General features: G+C 43.6%; 1 pseudogene; it reads left to right on the top strand.

The window, feature by feature from the left end:
* The first annotated feature begins 316 nt into the window (after positions 1-316).
* LOC123493894 (leucine aminopeptidase 2, chloroplastic-like) lies at positions 317-1,880 on the top strand (annotated as a pseudogene).
* Positions 1,881-20,518: the final 18,638 nt, after the last annotated feature.

A 20,518-nucleotide genomic window follows, 5' to 3' on the forward strand; every position in this document is an offset into this window, starting at 1 on the left:
CTCTCTAACGCTCGATTCGTCTCTGTAGGTTGTGTGTACAACCGTAACCAGCAAATCAACCCCATCTGCAGCAAATCAGCCAGAGGAAGTGGAGGAGCAGGCACCCAGAACCAACGTGATGAACCCAAACGTCATGTCATCCAAAAGGAAGGTACAGACTAAACCAACACAAGGTACAAAGTGTAGATGATGTTCAGATGTGGGGGTAGATGGGGTGAGAGGAAACTCTGTGTGTGCGCATCATGTTATAGTTCAGTTTTGGATGACTCAAACTGGAGCAAATTGTGTGTGTATGTATCCATTGTATGCACACATCATGTGTTTTCCTAACTGGACAAAAGGGCTCGCTCTGCACTGCATTGGTGAATCTGTTGCATCGGTTGCCAAGTCTGCTCAGGCTAGCAGCATTGCTATTGTTCTTGTAACCCCCGCTGGGATCCAGGAAGGGTTCAAGCTTTGTTCTTGCAATCACTTCTGGTACTTCAATACTCTTGGGCCTTGTATTCTTTTATTTCGATAGGATAGTTATGGATTGTCTTCTGCCTATTTGACTTGATGCTGGATTGTCTTCTGCCTATTTGAATTGCAGGAACCGTGCTTGGCTTGCATGAGGACAGCACATTCAAGGCTGAGTTGAAGAAGGTGCGCCTTAAAACAGTAGATCTTATTGGATTGGGTTCTGGTTCAGAGCTGGACCAGAAACTTAAGTATGTGAATGATCTTTCCTCAGGCGTGATTTTCGGGAAAGAGCTTGTCAACGCACCTACCAATGTTCTCACCCCTGGTCAGTAGCTCTTCAGTGAATCACAGAATTTATAGATATCGTCACAATGTTTAATTTATCATTACAATCCTGACATGTTGTCATTTCAGCTGTGCTTGCGGAGAAGGCATCAAAGATTGCTTCTGAATACAGTGATGTATTCACGACCACAATATTAGATGTAGAGAAATGTCGGGAGCTGAAGATGGGCTCCTACTTGGGAGTTTCTGTAGCTTCTGCAAATTCCCCTCACTTCATCCATTTGTGCTACAAACCCGTTGGTGGCAATGTCAAGAGAAAAATGGTTGTTGTTGGGAAGGGTCTATCCTTTGACAGGTTTGTACAACTATGCATATTTTATGAATTATTATAGACCGGGTAGATGTTTCATCTTCAATATATTTTGCCAATCTGGTAGAATGTAGTGATATTAATAATTGATAACTGTGAAATCTTAACACTCGATTCACCGATTTGTCTGCAGTGGAGGCTACAACATTAAGACTGGACCAGGCTACAATATTGGTGAAGTTTGACATGGGAGGCTCCGCAGCAGTATTTGGTGCAGAAAAAGCTTTGGCCCAAATCAAGCCGCCTGGAGTAGAGGTACTTCAGTTTTCAGTTACTTGCATGAGCAACCTCTTTGTTTTAGTGTATTTGCTAATGATTTCCTTTCTGACAGGTCCACTTTATTGTTGCCGCCTGTGAGAATATGATTCGTGGCACAGGAATGAGACCTGGTGACATTTTGACAGCTTCTAACGGGAAGACAATTGAGGTATCATCCTAAAATACGACAATGTGTGATGCTTATCCTTGTTTTCATGGTCCAGTTTGCCCACTGGTTTACATTCAAAACTGTATTCATTTGCACATTATTGTGTTTCTTCAGGTAAATAACACTGACGCTGAAGGGAGGCTTACGCTTGCTGATGCTTTGGTCTATGCTTGTAATCAAGGTGTTGACAAGGTAATGAATTGCTTCTTTAGACATCATATTCTGCTCATACTGTTCAGCCGCTTTGGCGATTACTCTAGAAAACTTTAAGATTTTGTCGAGGCGGCAGGGATCAAAGAATATCAGATACGTGTCTTCGTGTTCAAGATTAAAAGGGGAAACCATCTCTCACTGTCCATATGCTTCAAAAGGGTAAGGTACAAAATCACAAGTGCATTGTCTATAAAAGAACATTTTCAGGTCCATCTATCTCACAAACTATTCACATCAGGTTCATATGGACGGCCACAGAGATGGAAGGGGGGGAAAAGCCATCCGCGGTGCTGTCGTAGCCGTCCAGGATGAGACGATCATCCTGCTGCTCCACAATATGGTAGCCTGCAGCTTACAGAGGCAGACTTCGGGGTGGTGTGGTCGTGCTGCCTCCTCCTAGCTTTTCCAGTTCAGGTAACCCACATCTTGGTGCCTTACTCCAATTTGCTTCAGTAATTATACTTATGTCGTACCCAGCAGTTGTAGCATAGATTGGAGTGACCGGATGATTGTGCAGACTAGAATGTGAAAGTTGGTTGTTTGAAGTGGATTCTGATCCATATTTGGTTCTTATAGAGAGAGAGGAGAAGGAGGGGGTCAGTTTTTGCTCAGGTCCAGTACTCGAGTTGGTAGTGTACACATAAGATTTAGACAATTCAAATCCCATTAGGCAATTCAAATCATAGCGAATGTGATATTTCACTTTTAGGAACAATTGCTCTCAGCTTCCTCCAAGTCTAATTGGGTAGTTGTCTGAGCTTTGGTGCTTTCTACTGAAAATAAAATATTTATGGAGACTATGCTTTTTGAGATGCTTCCTTTGCAGTGAAGTTGTTTTTCGTATAGCCTATATTGGGTAGCTGTCTTGCTTATATATGGTGTGCTGGAAGCTTTGTTCTAGATTAGCACTTGCTTTCTCATGTTCGCGAACTTAATGTCAAGTGTTACCTTTTATGGTCTTGTGAATGCATTGACCTCGATGCTGCTTTATAATCTAATGATGTTGAACTCGATGATGTCCATTTCTATACAAGTGAATGTTTTTTCTTTCTTTTATTTTGTTGACCTATTTAAATATGTACACTAAACCAGGTTTCCTACTCCCTTCTTAAAGAAATATAAGTGTGTTTAGATCATTAAAATAGTGATCTAAACACTTCTATATTTCTTTATAGAGGGAGTACTAACCTGGGCATTATCTTCTTGACCACATCGTTGGGTCTGGCACCCTCGTGCCAAGGCGTGATTCCTTATGGCCTACAAGATTATGACTTTTTTTGGATGATGCACCTAATAGTAATCAGTGACCTGTACTAACTGAAGATGCACGAGAGAACAAAATAAGAAAGAGGCGGCCATTGAATTGTCACAATAGATCAAAATCATGATCAGTTAGTTGTTCCTCCAATAGCATTGCATGTAAATGAATCTTAATATAGCTCACCACAGCTCGCTCCTCCCTGTTTCTTCTTCAATTGTGCCAAACTTGAGGCCGTATCTACTATTCAGATAGTTAACCTAGATTTTTTTGGTCCGCGTCCTACCTGGCAATGATGGAAACAGAGGTGGCACGACTCCGTGATATGGATATGAGTACGATAGTGTTTGATAGTGGCACATCTGATGGTGCTCGCGGGTGCCATGCCGCTAGGAGGGTTGTCTGCATGGTGTTGGAGTGGTCAGTGGCAGTGCACCTACGCCATGTATGGATCAATAACACTAGGCATGAGTGCCAACGGGTTGTCAATACCATGATTCAGTTGCACATATGTCTTTGGTTGGATCAACACGTCGCATTTTACTTAGTGATTTGTCGTGAGTGCTCCTGTGTAAGATTAGCACGTCTTTCATACCTGCCTTTAATGTATGCTTTGTTTTACCAGTTGCCAGTCACAAGGCTTGATTAGTACCCTGAATGATTTAATATCTTCTGTTGTTTAAGGTTTGATCTTGCTTATTTTGCTAATACCATATGATGTCAATGGATTAAAGCTTTCTGTCATTACTATTTAGATTGTATTATCCTATGCTTTTGTTGGATAAATCAGTGGTGGTGCTGCATATTTCATTTCTTGGATGGTTGTGTCTTGCCTGTGGTATCTTTCTGCAACTGAATTCATGGTGCTGCTAGATGTGTATATATTTTGTGCTAAATAGTAATTCCTAAATAATTGTTTCTGATAAACAACGATGCCTTTCTTACACAGGTTGTTTGATGCATTCATGCTCGTCGGCGGGACGGTGCAAGGAACAACTCCGACGCGGTTCCTCGCCGGTTGAACGGCGTTCACGCGCAACCCCGGCGCGCACTGAGTACTGCCTCGGCTACAACCTCCCTCGGTGAGGTCCATCTTCCTCCCGCTGCTCTGCTTCGCCTAATGTATGGGACATGGGCATGGCTATATCGATGTGGTGCTTGTCTGGTTGATGCTCTATGCCCTACTCATGCATCGGTTCCTACTTGAGCTCTGTAGTTGTGGATCCATGCCATTTTAGGGTTTGCAGGCTGTTGTTCATGTTTAGTTGCCATCATAGGAGCTCATGTGATGCTTTGGTTTACATGTGGATGCCCTGGTCCTATAGCTATGCTCCTGGATTTGCTAGATTGATCAGTGGCGTTCGTGCTAGGGCGATAATGATTAATGGTGGCTGAAATAAGTGTGCCTTTGAGCAATCATGGCACCTGTGCGTATCAGGTTGGAGCCTCCCTCTTGTCTCTAGAATCATTTTCGATCCTGTGATACTTGTTGTTGTCCTTGGATGGTCATTCTTGTTGAGTGATAACCAGGGCAGCTCTTAAGGAAATATGCCCTAGAGGCAATAATAAAGTTGTTATTTATATTTCCTTATATCAAGATAAATGTTTATTATTCATGCTAGAATTCTATTATCCGGAAACTTAGTACATGTTTGAATACATAGACAAACAGAGTGTCCCTAGTATGCCTCTACTAGACTAGCTCGTTAATCAAAGATGGTTAAGTTTCCTAGCCATAGACATGTGTTGTCATTTGATGAACAAGATCACATCATTAGAGAATGATGTGATGGACAAGACCCATCCGTTAGCTTAGCACTATGATCGTTTAGTTTATTTCTATTACTTTCTTCATGACATATACATGTTCCTATGACTATGAGATTATGCAGCTCCCGAATACCGGAGGAACACTTAGTGTGCTATCAAACGTCACAACGTAACTAGGTGATTATAAAGATGCTCTATAGGTGTCTCCGATAGTGTTTGTTGAGTTGGCATAGATCGAGATTAGGATTTGTCACTCCGATTATCGGAGAGGTATCTCTGGGCCCTCTCGGTAATGCACATCACTATAAGCCTTGCAAGCAATGTGACTAATGAGTTAGTTGCGGGATGATGCATTACGGAACGAGTAAAGAGACTTGCCAGTAACGAGATTGAACTAGGTATGATGATACCGACGATCGAATCTTGGGCAAGTAACATACTGATGACAAAGGGAACAATGTATGTTGTTATGCGGTTTGACCGATAAAGATCTTTGTAGAATATGTGGGAGCCAATATGAGCATCCAGGTTCCGCAATTGGTTATTGACCGGAGATGTGTCTCGGTCATGTCTACATAGTTCTCGAACCCGTAGGGTCCGCACGCTTAACGTTCGATGACAATTTGTATTATGAGTTATGTGATTTGATGACCGAAATTTGTTCGTAGTCCCGGATGAGATCACGGACATGACGAGGAGTCTCGAAATGGTCGAGAGGTAAACATCGATATATTGGAAGGCTATATTCGGACATCAAAAGGTTCCGAGTGATTCGGGTATTTTTCGGAGTACCAGAGAGTTACCGGAATTCGTCAGGAGAGTAATGGGCCTTAATGGGCTTTAGGGGAAAGGAGAGAAGGGCATCAAGAGGTGGCCGCCCCCCCCCCCCCCCCCACCAAGGGCTGGTCCGAATTGGACTAGGAGGGGGCGGCGCCCCCCTCCTTCCTTCTCCCCTCCTTCCCCTTCCCTCCTTCTCCTAGTTGGAATAGGAAAAGGGGGGCCGAATCCTACTTGGACCGGGAGTCCAAGTAGGACTCCCGTCTATGGCGCGCCCTCCCTTGGGCGGCCTCCTCTTCCCCCCTCCTTTATATATGTGGGAGAGGGGCACCCCAAAGGCACACCAAGTCTTCTCTTAGCCGTCTCGGTCATATCATCGTAGTGCTTAGGTGAAGCCCTGCGCCGGTAACTTCATCATCACCGTCGCCACACCGTCGTGCTGACGGAACTCTCCCTCGTCCTCAACTCGATCAAGAGTACGAGGGACGTCATCGAGCTGAACGTGTGCTAAACACGGAGGTGCCGTATGTTCGGTTCTAGGATCGGTTGGATCGTGAAGACGTACGACTACATCAACCGCGTTGATAAAACGCTTCCGCTTTCGGTCTACGAGGGTACGTAGACACACTCTCCCCTATCGTTGCTATGCATCTCCTAGATAGATCTTGCGTGATCGTAGGAATTTTTTTGAAATACTGCGTTCCCCAACAGTGGCATCTGAGCCAGGTCTATGCGTAGATGTTATATGCACAAGAAGAACACAAAGTGTTGTGGGCGATAATAGTCATACTGCTGACCAGCATGTCATACTTTGATTCGGCGGTATTGTTGGATGAAGCGGCCTAGACCGACATTACATGACCGCGTTCATGAGACTAGTTCTACCGCCGTGCTTCGCACACAGGAAGCTAGTGGGTGTCTGTTTCTCCAGCTTTAGTTGAATCGAGTGTGACTACGCCCGGTCCTTGTTGAAGGTTAAAACAACACACTTGACGAAAAATCGTTGTGGTTTTTGATGCGTAGGTAAGAACGGTTCTTGCTAAGCCCATAGCAGCCACATAAAACTTGCAACAACAAAGTAGAGGACGTCTAACTTGTTTTTGCAGGGCATGTTGTGATGTGATATGGTCAAGACGTGATTATATAAATTGTTGTATGAGATGATCATGTTTTGTAACAGTTATCGGCAACTGGCAGAATCCATATGGTTGTCGCTTTATTGTATGAAATGCAATCGCCATGTAATTGCTTTACTTTATCACTAAGCGGTAGCGATAATCGTAGAAGCAATAGTTGGCAAAACGACAACGATGCTACGATGGAGATCAAGGTGTTGAGCCGGTGACGATGGTGATCATGAGGGTGCTTTGGAGATGGAGATCAAAGGCACAAGATGATGATGGCCATATCATATCACTTATAGTGATTGCATGTGATGTTTATCCTTTATGCATCTTATTTTGCTTAGTACAGTGGTAGCATTATAAGATAATCTCTCACTAAATTTCAAGGTATAAGTGTTCTCCCTGAGTATGCACCGTTGCGATAGTTCATCATGCCGAGACACCACGTGATGATCGGGTGTGATAAGATCTACGTTCACATACAACGGGTGCAAGCTAGTTTTGCACACGCAGAATACTCGGGTTAAACTTAGTGATGTTCACCATTGAAAACACTGAGACCGAAAGGTCGAACATGAATCATATAGTAGATATGATCAACATAGTGATGTTCACCATTGAAAACTACTCCATGTCACGTGATGATCGGACATGGTTTAGTTGATATGGATCACGTGATCACTTAGATGATTAGAGGGATGTCTATCTAAGTGGGAGTTCTTAAGTAATATGATTAATTGAACTTTAATTTATCATGAACTTAGTACCTGATAGTATTTTGCATATCTATGTTGTAGATCAATAGCTCGCGATGTAGCTCCCTGTTTATTTTTGATATGTTCCTAGAGAAAAACTATGTTGAAAGATGATAGTAGCAATGATTCGGACTAGGTCCGTGATCTGAGGATTATCCTCATGCTGCACAGAAGAATTATATCCTTGATGCACCGCTAGGTGACGGACCTATTGCAGGAGCAGATGTAGACGTTATGAATGTTTGGCAAGCTCGGTATGATAACTACTTGATAGTTTAGTGCGCCATGCTTTACGGCTTAGAACCAGGACTTCAAAAATGTTTTGAACGCCACGGAGCAAATAAGATGTTCCAAGAGCTGTGATTGGTATTTCAGACTCATGCCCGAGTCGAGAGGTATGAGACCTTTGACAAGTATTTTGCCTACAAGATGGAGGAGAATAGCTCAACCAGTGAGCATGTGCTCGGAATGTCTGAGTACTACAATCGCTTGAATCAAGTGGGAGTTTATCTTTCAGATAAGATAGTGGTTGACAGAGTTCTCTAGTCACTATCACTAAGTTACTGGAACTTCGTGATGAACTATAATATGCAAGGGATGACGAAAACGATTCCCCAAGCTCTTCGCGATACTGAAATCAGGGAAGGTAGAAATCAAGAAAAGCATCAAGTGTTGATGGTTGACAAGACCATTAGTTTCGAGTAAAAGGGCAAGGGAAAGAAAGGGAACTTCAAGAAGAATGACAAGCAAGTTGCCACTCCCATGAAGAAGCCGAAAGCTAGACCCAAACCTGAAACTGAGTGCTTCTACTGCAAAGGAAATGTTCACTCAAAGCGGAACTGCCCCAAATACTTGGCGGATAAGAAGGATGGCAAAGTGAACAAAACGGGAGTAGTAATTCAAAACGGGAGTTGCAAGGTGACGATGTGTGTTGGAAGTGATTCCAAGGATGATAAGATCGCCATCACACACTCCCTTTAACTTCGGGATAAGTGATGAACCTAGAATAAATGTTATTTGGTGTTTGCGTTGAGCTTAATATGATTGGATCATGTTTATTGCAATACGTTTATTCATTTAAGTCAAAGAATAATTGTTATTTTGTTTACATGAATAAAACCTTCTATGGTCATACACCCAATGTAAATGGTTTATTGAATCTTTATCGTAGTGATACACATATTCATGATATTGATGCCAAAAGATGCAAAGTTGATAAATGATAGTGCAACATACTAGTAGCACTGTCGTTTAGGTCATATTGGTGTAAAGCGCACGAAGAAACTCCATGCTGATGGACTTTTGGAATCACTTTGATGCTTGCAAACCATGCCTCATGGGCAATATAACTAAGACTCCGTTCTCCGGAACAATGGAGTGAGCCACTGACTTGTTGGAAATAATACAAACCGATGTATGCGGTCCGATGAGTGTTGAGGCTCACGACGGGTATCATTGTTTTCTGACCTTCACAGATGATTTGAGCAGATATGGGTATATCTACTTGATGAAACACAACTCTGAAATATTTGAAAAGTTCAAAGAATTTCAGAGTGAAGTGGAGAATCATCGTAACAAGAAAATAAAGTTTCAACGATCTGATCGCAGAAGCGAATATTTGAGTTACGAGTTTGGCCTTCAACTAAAACAATATGGAATAGTTTCACAAACTCATGCCACCTGGAACACCATAGCATAATGGTGTGTCTGAACGTCGTAACCGTACTTTATTAGATATGGTGCGATCTATGATGTCTCTTACCGTTTTACCATTATCGTTTTGGGGTTATGAATTAGAAACATCTGCATTCACGTTAAATAGGGCACCATCTAAATCCGTTAAGACGACACCATATGAACTGTGGTTTGGCAAGAAACCCAAGTTGTCGTTTCTTAATGTTTGGGGCTGCGATGCTTATGTGAAAAAGTTTCGACCTGATAAGCTCGAACCCAAATCGGAGAAATGTGTCTTCATAGGATACCCAAAGGAGACTGTTGGGTACACCTTCTATCACAGATCCAAACGCAAGATATTCGTTGCTAAGAATGGATCCTTTCTAGAGAAGGAGTTTCTCTCGAAAGAAGTGAGTGGGAGGAAAGTAGAACTTCATGAGGTAATTGTACCTTCTCCCGAATTGGAAGGTAGTACATCACAGAAATCAGTTCGAGTGATTCGTACACCAATCAGTGAGGAAGCTAATGATGATGATCATGAAACTTCAGATGAAGTTACTACTGAACCTTGTAGGTCAACCAGAGTACGATCCGCGCCAGAGTGGTATGGTAATCCTGTTCTGAAGGTCATGTTACTTGACCATGACAAACCTACGAACTATGAGGAAGCGATGATGAGCCCAGATTCTGCAAAATGGCTTGAGGCCATGAAATCTGAGATGGGATCCATGTATGAGAACAAAGTGTGGACTTTGGTTGACTTGCCCGATGATCGGCAAGCCATTGAGAATAAATGAATCTTCAAGAGGAAGACGGACGCTGATAGTAGTGTTACTATCTACAAAGCTCGAATTGTCGCAAAAAAAGTTTTTCAACAAGTTCAAGGTGTTGACTACGATGAGATTTTCTCACTCGTAGCGATGCTTAAGTCTGTCCGAATCATGTTAGCAATTGCCACATTTTATGAAATCTGGCAAATGGATGTCAAAACTGCATTCCTTAATGGCTTTCTTAAAAGAAGAGTTGTATCTGATATATGAAGAAGGTTTTGTCAATCCTAAAGGTGCTAACAAAGTGTGCAAGCTCCAGCGACCCATCTATGGACTGGTGCAAGCATCTCAGAGTTGGAATGTACGCTTTGATAGTGTGATCAAAGCATATAGTTTTATACAGACTTGCGGTGAAGCCTGTATTTACAAGAAAGTGAGTGGGAGCACTACAACATTTCTGATTAGTATATGTGAATGACATATTGTTGATCGAAAATAATGTAGAATTTTTTGGAAAGCATAAAGGAGTATTTGAAAGGAGTTTTTCAATAAAAAAAACTCAGTGAAGCTCCTTACATATTGGGCATCAAGATCTATAAAGATAGATCAAGACGCTTGATAAGACTTTCGATGAGTACATACCTTGATAAGATTTTGAAGGAGCTCAAAATGGATCAGTCAAAGAAGGAGTTCTTGCCTGAGTTGTAAGGTGTGAAGTGGAGTAAAGACTCGAAACCCGACCACGGCAGAAAATAGAAAGAGAATGAAAAGTCGTTCCCTATGCCTCAGTCATAGGTTATATAAATTATGCTATGCTGTGTACCAGACCTATTGTATACCTTAGCATGATTTTGGTAAGGGAGTACAATAGTGATTTAGGAGTTGATCACTGGACAATGGTCAAAATTATTCTTATAGGACTAAGGAAATATTTCTCGGTTATGGAGGTGACAAAAAGTTCGTCGTAAAGGGTTACGTCGATGCAAGCTTTGACATTGATCCAGATGACTCTAAGTCTCAATCTGGATACATATTGAAAGAGGGAGCGGTTAGCTAGAGTAGCTCCGTGCAGAGCATTGTAGACATAGAGAATTTGCAAAATACATATGGCTCGAAATGTGACAGACCCGTTGACTAAACTTCTCTCACAAGCAAAACATGATCACTCTTTGGGTATTAATCACATAGCGATGTGAATTAGATTATTGACTCTAGTAAACCCTCTGAGTATTAGTCACATGGAGATGTGAACTAATCACATAAAGATGTGAACTATTGGTGTTAAATCACATGACGATGTGATCTAGATTATTGACTCTAGTGCAAGTGGGAGACTGAAGAAAATATGCCCTAGAGGTAATAATAAGGTTGTTATTTATATTTCCTTATATCATGATAAATGTTTATTATTCATGCTAGAATTCTATTAACCGGAAACTTAGTACATGTGTGAATACATAGACAAACAGCGTGTCCCTAGTATGCCTCTACTAGACTAGCCCGTTAATCAAAGATGGTTAAGTTTCCTAGGTATAGACATGTGTTCTCATTTGATGAACATGATCACATCATTAGAGAAATATGTGATGGACAAGATCCATCCATTAGCTTAGCACTGTGATCGTTTAGTTTATTGCTATTGACTTATACATGTTCCTATGACTATGAGATTATGCAACTCCCGAATACCGGAGGAACACTTAGTGTGCTATCAAATGTCACAACGTAACTGGGTGACTATAAAGATGCTCTACAGGTGTCTCCGATGGTGTTTGTTGAGTTGGCATAGATCGAGATTAGGATTTGTCACTCCGATTATCGGAGAGGTATCTCTGGGCCCTCTCGGTAATGCACACCATTATAAGCCTTGCAAGCAATGTGACTAATGAGTTAGTTGCGGGACGATGCATTACGGAACGAGTAAAGAGACTTGCCGGTAACGAGATTGAACTAGGTATGATGATACCGGCGATCGAATCTCGGGCAAGTAACATACCGATGACAAAGGGAACAACGTATGTGTTATGCGGTTTGACCGATAAATATCTTCGTAGAATATGTGGGAGCCAATATGAGCATCCAGGTTCCGCTATTGGTTATTGACCGGAGATGTGTCTCAGTCATGTCTACATAGTTCTCGAACCCGTAGGGTCCGCATGCTTAACGTTCGATGACAATTTGTGCAAAAGTAGCTACGTATGGCTATGTGGTACATGTGATTATTTGATATGCGCATGTGTCGGTGGTGGTACATGTGGTACTTTGTGACCTACTTGATTTTCCTTTTGGATGCACATATTCTGTATCTTCTTGAGCTACACTTTTTGGGATGATCTATGATTAATCCATGTTGAATTGAGAAAGTACGTCATGTGTCTCTCTATATGATTATTCCATATCAAGAGTAAGAGTATATATGTGCTGGTACTTAGTTTGTGCAAAAGTAGCTACGTACGGCTGTTTGTTGTAATGGAATCAAGATTGACTTCGTGGTAAGAAACGCGTTACTTTATATGGCGGCCATATCTTCCCACATCGCTTTGCTTCTATTGTATATATATATCCATTGGATTTTGTACAAAATCTTTGTTATGCTAGATGCTACTAATAAATAAGTTATCGCTGATTCGCAGAGAGGTACCCACCATTGAGACTTCTGGGAAACACTGCTTCGACCGGCTGGAGGTGTCGCCATCGATGAAAGGGCGCCATGGAGAGGAGAGCTTTCACCACTTCCTCCACCACGACATTTGAAAGCAGTTGTTGCCTCCCCATCGCTCAGTAGCACGAGCAGCGGTGGAAGCAGGACCATGCCGTCTTGGACCAGGTCGCGGCCCCAGAAGTGGACAATGAAGGCGTTTGCCAGGTGCTCTCTCTCTCTCTCTCTCTCTCTATCTCTCTCTCTCTCTCTCTCTCCACCGCTGCTGGATCCAAGCCGCTCGACAAAATGTCGGTGTGTGACACTTCCTCGAATTGTTTTATTTGGTTCTTCATGAGCCCATTAATAAAGCTCATGTATAGCACCCCCTGACAGCTATGTTTCCTGGAAATGCAAACTGCGGCGGACGAGCACACTCCTCCATAGAGACAAGGTATATTCTAAAATATGTGTATGGATTTTGGGTGGTGATTACTGAAGAAGGATAACTCTTTTTTTTGTCTAAACAATTTGACAACGAACGCGCTAGGACGGAATTTGCATACACTGCACGCAAAGATTTATTTGGAAACGGTCAACATACCCAAGCAGAAGGAAGGATACATCAGTCTGCTAAATAATTTTGCAATATATCTATGTCCCATGTGTAGTAGCCATCACCAATTCTATTTGTGATCCACAGCTTTCAAATCTATATATATAGGGTTCTGACTGAGTCAAATATAATGGTACATCGAGCTGGCTATCTAAGTTACTATCTTATCCAAGATGTAATTGATGCTTTCTTTTGCCCAGTAGTATGTATTTTAATGGATTAACTACCGTGTTAGTCGTGTTTCAATGGATTAATTATTGTGGTAGTTATGTTTCAATGGATTAACTATTGTGTTTGTCATGTAAAACTATGTGTCCTATGACATGTGACTTGCTATGCACCTGTAATCTCACTGCCACTGGCTCTACTCTTCGACACTGAACTTTATGTCCTGTTGCTCTTGAACAAGCTAAAATACTTCTGTTTTATCATGGGCATGAAATCAAATTATTGTATTATGGAACATGCTAAGCTTGTCCCATAATTACAACACGCCTGGCACACACGCTTAGGCACAACTGTTAGGACCTGGCTCTGAGCGCCATGGCACTCTCAGTGATAATAATTTAATAACATATGCTTAACCTGAATTACTACTACTTAGCATTACCTGCTTGATCAAAACATTGACACCGGCACCCTCGCGCCAAGGCGCGATTCCGATCTAGTCTCTATGGAAAGGACCAGAACAGAGAACACCTCGGAGCATTACACATAAGACCCTACAAAGAAAAAGAAAATACAACCCCTTCCAGATCCTTGAGTGCGGCGTCACCATCGCTCCTTAAATCCAAGCTCCGCTACTAGAGAAAGGGGAAGAATGGCACAATTCATGCTTTGAGGGAGCTCAATTAGAGCCTTTACGGACCTCGAGCGTAGCCTAGCTAAGGGAGAACTACAGAATACCCCGCATGTTGCTGGGGAATTGGTTGATAAAAATTTGAATTGATAACTTTTTTTTAAAAGCAGGATTACGCCCGGTCTCTTCATCAAATTGATCCATGCAGCCATCTTCATTAATTATTCAAGAAAGCCTAAACAATGGGTACAAAGATCAACCCAAAGCCACCTTCTAGGCGAACAAAGTCGCTACACCTACAAGTATACAGATGTGCCCTATCCACGCAGGCTGGTGGCGCTGTCTGGCATCGTGGTGATGTTGACGGTAGACGTGACTGGCAAGATCTATGCAATGTTTCCTCCTGAAGACGGGATGACCGAAGATGACGGTGGCGGATCCTAGATCGTTTGCATGTGGTGCGCGTTGTGAGGCGCCTAGACCGGCTGATACTCTCAGCTTGCCATGCGGGCGGCTTCTTGAGGCCACTGGATTAGATGGTGTCTGTTGATGCGCGTCTATCAAACCGCGTCAAACACTGAGAACTGCCCCACGCCGCTGAGACCCGCCGTCTCCAATGCGGTCGATGTAAATTTTCACTCATGAGACTAAATTGCATATGTAGATGCAAGATCTAGGCCATAAACAAATATGCTCCTAGATCCACCACTGACAAGGGGACCATCGTGTCAAGGGATTATGAATGGAGGCGATTTATTTGTTACCACTAACACTTGCCTTGGTCGAAACCCTATCTACGAAAGCATCTAAGCATATTGTTAACTTCACCTGAGGCGGTTAGTGACCCTTTCACCCGATGATCGTCAGGTTGTGGGAAGAGAGAATGAGTCACGAAAAGTAAAGTAGGGGCATCTCTCTCTCACACGTCCGCATGTTTGCGTGCTTTGGGAGGATAGGAAAGAGTGCATTTTTCATTTACCTTAAGAGCTTTTTATTGAGAGTTGTTTTATGGGGAAGGAAGAACTATGCTTGTGTACCTGGTAAAATTGAACAACCTGTTGTAAGATCGTAAACAAATATATTTCATGACTATTCTAGCAACTTTCAAGATTATTCAGTTAAGCTAAAAGTGGTACATGGATCTCATGTGGAAACACATTGGGCATGTATCAAAGTAAAGTAAATTCATGTTCAATGGAAGTACTGCGATCATTGATTATAGATCATTGCTCCTGTTATATGGTACTAGACTATTGCTGGTCGGGCATTATAAATACCATGGCTTCTTACTCCAGCTTTGCAGGTTGCAATGGCCACAACAAACACTATTGCAAGTGCACCCTTTTCCTGGTCTCTATCTACATACTTCTAAAATGTGGGTGTGCAAGAATGTGAGTGTCTTGATGCGTATGTATGTTATGAGATTGGAAGACATTGGAAAAATTGTGCTGGTACAAACTCGTATGTACGCATGAACTGGAGTGTACGTCGCACCAGATTTCTTCCTTGCAGGTCGAGAGGCAACCATACCTTATTTCCACTCTTTCGAGGGCCTATATGCCGGCAGTGTGGGAGAACACAGTTGATTATGATTCCTTTACAGCCAGTCGGTAGGCATCCATTGGGTTAGTTAACATGCGCAATGAGCATCCGTCAAAGTTTTTTACTACAAACTACTGCAATGTTAAATCTCTTGCTTGCTGGAGGGAATACTCTGATTCGCTGGAGGAAAGAGGCGACAAAGCATGCCGGTTCCACAAATATAACTGTCTTAATTTCTAGTCTTTCTGTGTAATGAAAATCAATTCGAAACACACAAACATGCATCCAACGGAATTGTCATCAACTAGCCCCTTTTGAAACGTCATTGCTTCGTAGATATGCTTATCAGAAATTCAATAAATTTGAGGTTTGGTAGCTCTGCTCTGTAAGCCGGCCGAGTCCTGCGCGATGCTGTGCTCTCCACGCCACCTGGGTATTTCGTTCACCGGTCAGAGACATTCATGGGCATCTTTATTTTGCAGGCGGCAGTACATACTTTGAGCACGGGAGGTTGGGGTAGTAGACTTTATCTGCTTATAACTCTGAAACATCTTTGAACAATGTGGTGCTTAGATGCAGTCTGTATCCTTTCTTCCATTTTGGCAGTAACAACAGGGAGGGTGTGCTTGCCAAGTTTTGTTTGCCCATCCAATTGAGACTGATTGGGGACAATCAGCCTGATTCCTTCTTTTTTTGGTAGCAACAGTTGGAGATTTTGTGACTGAGTGAGGCCTCATCAGGATCTGACATGCGCTTTTGCAGGTTTCTGATCCATCCCTCTGTTGGATGTGCGCAAGCTATTGGGTGGACCGGCGAGGTAGCTCCCGAGCCGAGACTCGATGGGCGAACAACGTATTGCGCCATGAGCACGAACTATAAGGCGTGCGACCTTTTCTGCACTTTTGCTATGTTGGCAGAAGCAATTGATTGAAGGCCGACAATTCGGAGAAATGCAAGAGCGCTCTCCTCGCTTTGTGTACTTCACATTTTACAGCATATTTAATAACCAGAGCGGTTGTTGCCTCATTATTCTTTTTTGTTCTCCACTATCTGCCTATCCATCTCTCCTCTGCCTTTCCTGTGCTCTCATGACAACTAAACTGTTTTATGTTTGTTTCTTAGGATCGCCTTCAACAACCTGCTGACGAATCAGAATCAAAACTCCCCAAGAAAAACACCGTCCTAAGCATACATTTGCATGCTATCATTTGATTATTAGACTAACTACTGAAACTTTTCTGGAGACACAAACACAAAAATGACCACAACAGAGTACTCATTCTTGTGGTCCATAAGCCCTCTAACCAACATTGTTCTCTTGGTTAGCAATAGCAAGGATTGAATTGCAGCTCAGGAACCTGGTTAAGAACAAAGCGTCGCATTCAACCTCAGAGAAGAAAACCTATGAATCAAATAGATCACTGCCGTCCTCTGCTGTAATTTGCATAGTAAACTATTTGGACCATCTAATTGCAAAGTAACATCAACTTGACTAACAATGATGGTTTTATTTATTTTCGTTTTGCCCTATGTGCATCAACAAATGATTTACAAGCACTACATATAATGTCATGCCTTTATTTGAAAATAACTCTTGGTCTGAATCGGGGTTTTGTGCCATTTGCAAATGGGTCATCTACTGGAGTGAAGTGTCACATATATTTCGTTACTTGGTTTTTCGTTGGCTCAACTATTATTCCCAAAATGTTAAATTAACTATTATCCATTTACCTTGTTCTTCTTTGCTAAGTACTCCAAAGGGGAGAGCTCAAGGTTTTCAGAGTTTCAAGGTAACACACACCATTTCACCCAAAGACGTCTCTGGGGATGAAATTGACACAGTATCAGAAGAATAGACAGCATCATCAGTTGTTAGAATAGTTGAGATATACATGCCATTCATTGTGTAATATCAATTTGAGCACAAGTCAAGCCACATAGTGAATGACTCAAATAAAAACTGGGCATAAACATCGACAGCTACATATCTCCCAGTATCTAGGGACAAACTTGCACTAATATGCTGCTGCATTTCTATCCCCGCAAAAGAAAAGAAAAAACTTTGCTACATTGCTAAACAAGGTGAAATAATCGGGTGCTCCACCCTACCCGACGCTTTACAACCTTCGGGTGAAACAATCTTCGGGTTGCTTTCGATGATCTTGTGGATGAGCTCCTGCTTTATCAGTACAGAGCGCTGCCTTGACTGGAAGATAAGGAAGTGGTGTCAAAGGAGCTTGGCAGGCATGACTGCCGTTGAACCTGGTCAGCAACGCCTGTTTCCATTTCCTCCAAAGCCCTTTGCTCCTTCTCCTTCACCTTTAAGTAACACAAGAGTTATCCTTTGTTGATACAGCAAAACAGAGTAGATAAATTATCAGTATGAGCATGAACTTGCCGATTGCAAGAGGGACTTTGGAAGTAAACTGAGCAACTCATCATTGAGGTGCTTGTTCTTTGGTTCTCTTCTTCCATACTGCTTGCATCCTTTGTAGGTGACATGAACAACTTGGCTCTAGCTTGTTGAACGTGACATATTTGTATTGCTTATCCTATCTTCTCTAGCCTTGTAGGTTGCTTAAGGCTAGAGAAGATGAAACCGGCCAACATATTTGTACCATATTTGTTACGTTCACCAAGCCGAGACATGGTATAAACTTGGCGAAGATGAAACCGCACCCTGGAATACAATTGAGTTGCACCAAATATTCTCTCTACATGGTATCAGTTTTACCGCGATCTTCTCTCGCTTCCGCACCCCGCAGCCGCCGCACCTTCCTCTAGCCGTCGCCGCGCCAACTCCAAAACCCTACTGCCGCCGCCGTCGCTACTTCTCCCGTAGCCACCGCCGCCGCCTACTCCTCCCCAAACCCCTCAAGCCGCTGCCGCCGCTGCCACCTCTCCCGTAGCCGCCGCCGCCGCTTCCCTTCTCCTCCCTGCCGCCACCACCTTCCTCCCAAAACCGTAAAGCCGCCGCCGCTACCATCTATCTCCTGTAGCCGCCGCTGCCTCCTTCCCAAACACCCATCGCCGCCGCCGATCCCTTCCTCCCTTCACCACCACCCAAACCCTAACCACCCGATGCCACCATGGCCAAGGCTGACACATCCGACGCCGGTTCCTTTTCCGGTGCCATGTTCACCTCCGACCGCCTCAACGAGCTTCACATCAAAGACCACGCACCCGTCATCCTCGACCTCGACTCGCTGTCCTACAACGCATGGCGCACCTACTTGGTGCTGCTGTTCCGCTCTTACCGTCTCATCGAGCATGTTGACGGGAGCATCGACTTCTGCGACATGAAGGACGACGACGAGTGGCTTGCTGTGGACGCCTGCATCGTCTAGTGGCTCTTCCTCACCATCTCCGGCGGCCTCTTCAACATGGTGAACGCCCGCGATCCATCTGCGTATGCTATGTGGACGCGCCTATGTGATCTCTTCCTCGACAATCAACTCCAGCGCCGCGTTTTTCTTCAAGGGGAGTTCTTCACTATGCAGCAAAACGATCTTTCGATCGATGAGTACTGCACGCGGCTGAAGGTCCTCGCCGATGACCTGCGCGACGTCGGCATGAACATCGACGACTCCGTCCTCCTCACCAACCTCCTCCGCGGCCTCCACCCCGACCTTGGCTAGTCCGCGGCCAACCTCTCCCTCGTCACGCCGACGTACGCGAAGGCGGTCACATATCTTCGCATGGAGGAAAAGCGTCTCCGACACACCACCCGGCAGGCGACCCACGCCGCCCTCCACGTCGGTCTCACCGCCGGCCACGGCGCTCCGCCAACTCCGCCAGCGCCACGCGCGCCTCCTCCGACCCCGCCACCCGCGCCCTCCCGCGGCAACCGCGGCCGCCCCTCCTCCGCCGTGGCTCTCGGGGTATAATCCCTGGACGGGGGTTGTGCATGGTTACTCCATGCCCGTTCCCCGCCCTCCCGCTCCGGGCATCCTCAGGCCGCGGCCGTCTTCTCATCAGGCGCTGCTGACCGCGCCGGCTCCTGCAGCATCACGGTTCATCCTCTCTTCCGTTTCCCTCTTCGTCTCTTACTCTTAATAATGTGCTTGTTTCACTGTCCTTAATCAAAAACCTATGTTCTGTTAAAACTCTTACTCGTGAAAATCCTGTCACTGTTGAGTTTGACGCTCTTGGTTTCTCTGTCAAGGATGCTCGCACCCGGATGGTTCTGCACCGATGTGATTCCCCCGATGATCTCTACCCATGTGGTCCTACGACGAGTGGCGGCCCGGTTGCTCTTCATGCCGATGTCTCACTTTGGCACGCTCGACTTGGTCATCATGGCGCCGACGCTCTTCACAAAGTTTTGAGCACCTTTTCTTTTTCATGTAATAAATCGGCGGTTCATACATGTCATGCTTGCCGCATAGGAAAACACGTTCGTTTGCCGTTTCCTTCGTCTCCATCAATAGCCACTTTTCCTTTCGATGTTATTCATTGTGATGTATGGACATCTCCAGTGCCTAGTAATTCGGGTTATCATATTATCCAGTGCCTAGTAACTCTTATCTTGTGATGTATGGACATCACACGTTCGTTTGCCGTTTTGCATTAATCTAGCTATGCAAATAATGCCACCTTATCAAACCATGCACATAAATCACAAGTTATTTTTTTGCGTTAATTTTTGTTTGGTCATAAACGGTATATGTCTTGGCGCTTGGAGAAAATATATACTCCATGCTTCACGTTTTTGTTCAAAGATGGCATTGCATTAGATTAAATACAAATGTTTTCGATTTTCATACATCACTTTGTCACATACATTATACGTTTTATTATTTTTAAATGTGAACCGAAAACACTCATATATACTATTAGTTTTAGTTATTTTAAGTTCCTATTTATTCGTGCATGTTGAGGTGTGCCTTTGACGAGATAACATGAATGCATGTTGACATAAGTAAAAAGTACTAATCATCAACTACATAGGTCTATAGTTTCTGCAAAGGCGACCATGCGAGTTTGCGGGCCAATCCATGCATGTGAACGGCCACTAAAGCGCGCTATAAGTATTATATAG

This window comes from Aegilops tauschii, chromosome 5 (genome assembly GCF_002575655.3).
Source record: "Aegilops tauschii subsp. strangulata cultivar AL8/78 chromosome 5, Aet v6.0, whole genome shotgun sequence".
Lineage (NCBI taxonomy): Eukaryota > Viridiplantae > Streptophyta > Magnoliopsida > Poales > Poaceae > Aegilops > Aegilops tauschii.